Below are 3,024 nucleotides of genomic sequence, written 5' to 3' on the forward strand. Positions count from 1 at the left end.
GCCACTACCTTTGGGATTGCAGTAGGGAGCACCGATTGTAACCCAACTTAAACATGTCCGCTTGTCCCTTGAACCTCTACATCTGTGACAAGCCCTGGACCGGGCCGTGCAAATCCTCATCGAGCTTATCGATTTTGCGAGCAAGAATATGCTGGACGTCTCGCGCTCATAAACAGCTCTGAAGTGATGTGTGTTGCTTAAGGGTGTAGTGAGTGTCTCTGCGATTGTGGTCCTCATTTGAGGGCTCATCTAATGAAATTTAAGGCGCTGTGGGTGGTTGCTGCCTGTGATGAAGTTGCCCGCCTGTGCTCATATTCATATCTGCGCAGCGGTACTGTTCTTCGGGGTGTGCTTTTCTGTAGCTGGACCGTGCAGTGGAGACAGACTGCATAAATTCGGGAATACGGATAGTGCCTCTAGCAGCTATGGGTGTTAGAGTTTAGGGCCTCTTCAGACTGCAGTGCTCTTTTCGTGTTTGGATTTTCATGTAATTGTCATTTTTTTATGAATTGAGTAGTTCTTTTTTTTTAATTTACATTTTGGGTGCTTGCCCCTGTTCATTTATATCTGATTGGCTGTAAACGTGAACCTGCCATAGTTTTGGTGGTGCGGGTGTTGTTCACCGCTTTTTTTTGTTTTCTTTTAGGAGGGGGTAACACAGAAGGAATTGGAATTTGTCAGGCAGCCGCCTAGCTACGGAGAGTGCATGTGCCAAGAAAGGTGGTAGCGGCGGCTAGCACACCTGGCAGCAGTGAAGCTTGGTGCAGCAAGTGGTGAGGTGTTGCCTAGGCTACGGCACAGTTGTGATCAAATAAAGGTCAAATTGCTGGTACGCTGAAACTTGGCTTGGCACGCCCGTGTGTACGAGATTTCGGCGCACGTTAAAGATCCCCAGGTGGTCAAAATTAATCCGGAGCCCTCCACTACGGCGCGCCTCATCGCCTGCGTTGCGTCGGCGCGTTAAACCCTTCAATCAATCAAACTTGGCTTGGCTGGGTTAGTAAAACTTTGCTTTAAAATGTGTGTGATCTGATGTGACTTGAAGCTCAGTTTACATAGTAACAGCATGATGCTTCAACAACTGTGCCATCTCAGATCCCTGCACGTTGCCAGCGCTGTCGTGTTTGTCTTCGTGGCACATATGCACTTGAGGGATTGGCAAGGAATTCAGAACTGTGAGGCCTAGGCAGTGTGGAAGCTTCACAAAATTTACAAAACTATGAACTTGAAACGTAGAAGTAGTAGAGTGCGTGTCGCCTGACACCTCAATCTAATTTCCCGTGAGTATGTGCACCAGCTGGGCAGAACCCTGATTTTAGGGAGGTAGTGGCATGTACGTGTCGGTCTCCTTGTTGAATAAATCGGCAATATAATGCGAAAAAGTGAGAGCGAAAAGACATACACAGTGTAGAAGAAAAGGCGATTGAAGCATTTCACACGAAAAGAAAAATAAAAGCAAAGAAAGTGGTGCAGATGTGCTGCAAAGAAGTCACTAATTAATATTGCGAGTCTTCAACCATCACCGCACATAGACAAACTTCAGTGTGCCAAAATATTTTGTTACTGAGCTCATAAACAGAACTGCCTAAGTGGTATAGCAAACTCGAGCAAAAAAACCTTTCTTGACTGCTTATGTATGGGAACGTGAAAGCGTTATATATGCACTTCATTTTGAGCACTGTGCTGTCCTCTATGCATGTCCAGTTCTTATTGTCATCCTCCATAGCGACAATGTCTCTCAACTCGAATCTTGATGTTGGCAATTACGTAATAAGGGAAATACTAAAAACAGTGTTTAGTGGGTTTGCTACATTTTGGCATTCAAGGGATGCTACAAAATGAAACTGGCGGCCGTACTACATTTGTACAGTCATGTTTCCTAGCAGCGGCTGTGGTTGGCGGCTGCCCACAAGTCCCTGTCACATCGTAAGGACCTGTTCAGAAGAGGATCCCATTGCTACATTTGTCTCTCCTGCTATCTAGCTTAGCTGTTGGGAGTTTCTGTAACCATTAATGCTTAATGAATTGTGCAATCCTAGCTTTCAGTGAACTCCAGGTTAATAAGCCAGCGGCACCTGCCGCGAGAGAATGAATTGCGCCGCCTCCGCGTTAGGCATTTCACTGCGCAGCTGAGAAATGAATTGTGGCCGCTATCAGCTTCATTAGGTGCCACTTCCGTCTCTAGAAGAACTTGTTGTTGCGCGAGTTGGTGCATCTTTTTTAATAAACACGGCCTTAATTAGCGCGAAAAAGACACCACACACAGGAAGGACGGGACGAGCGCTCGATCGTCCCGTCCGTCCTGTGTGTAGTGTCTTTTTCGCGCTAAGGCGACTCGCTTCCGTCTCCTTCGCCTTCGCTGGTACGAAACTTTGTAGTTCGCTTTTACTTTCATTGTGACAGTATATCAGCCGCTCGCCCATCCTTGCCGCAATGGACCGGCCCTATCCCGTCCTATCCGTATTCATGCTCCGTGGTTTAAATTGACCGTCGCGCGTTGTCTGCCGGCGCAGGCGCCGTCGTTTGGTTGCAGCGATTAATTATAGACCGGGGCGCAACGAAGTGTCTCACGTACCACATCCTTGTGACCACGTGCCTACGCACGTGCTAAATTGGTAAGCGGCTGCTGTTTCCGCGGCAGCAATAAGGGCAGAGTTGAAAATTTTGCCCGTTTTTCGAAGTTTCTGCACGCAAAGCTTTTCTTTGCTTCACCGCACAGCACGCGCGCGCACACTGCAGTGCCAGGACCGCTTGGGGCCAGCGTTCCGCCCGCCAGCGGCATGAAAGCGCTGTTCACAAGTGAGGCTCGAGCGCCAGCAGCACATTTCAGCACATTTACGCCACTCCGGCGCGCGTGACGCTGCTTGACAGCGGAGCTGAAGCGCTGCTGAGCGGGGCTGAAGCGCTGCTGAGCAGCGCAAGCGGCTTTCAGCGGCGCCAGCAGCGCAAACCATCGCTTTCAGCGGATTTCAGCACAAAAATGGCGCTAAAATACACTGCCTTTCGGGATAGGGCGAACATAGC

This window comes from Haemaphysalis longicornis, unplaced genomic scaffold, assembly GCF_048455015.1.
Source record: "Haemaphysalis longicornis isolate Haplotype H1 unplaced genomic scaffold, Haemaphysalis longicornis Haplotype H1 scaffold_16, whole genome shotgun sequence".
NCBI classification, from domain to species: Eukaryota; Metazoa; Arthropoda; class Arachnida; order Ixodida; family Ixodidae; genus Haemaphysalis; species Haemaphysalis longicornis.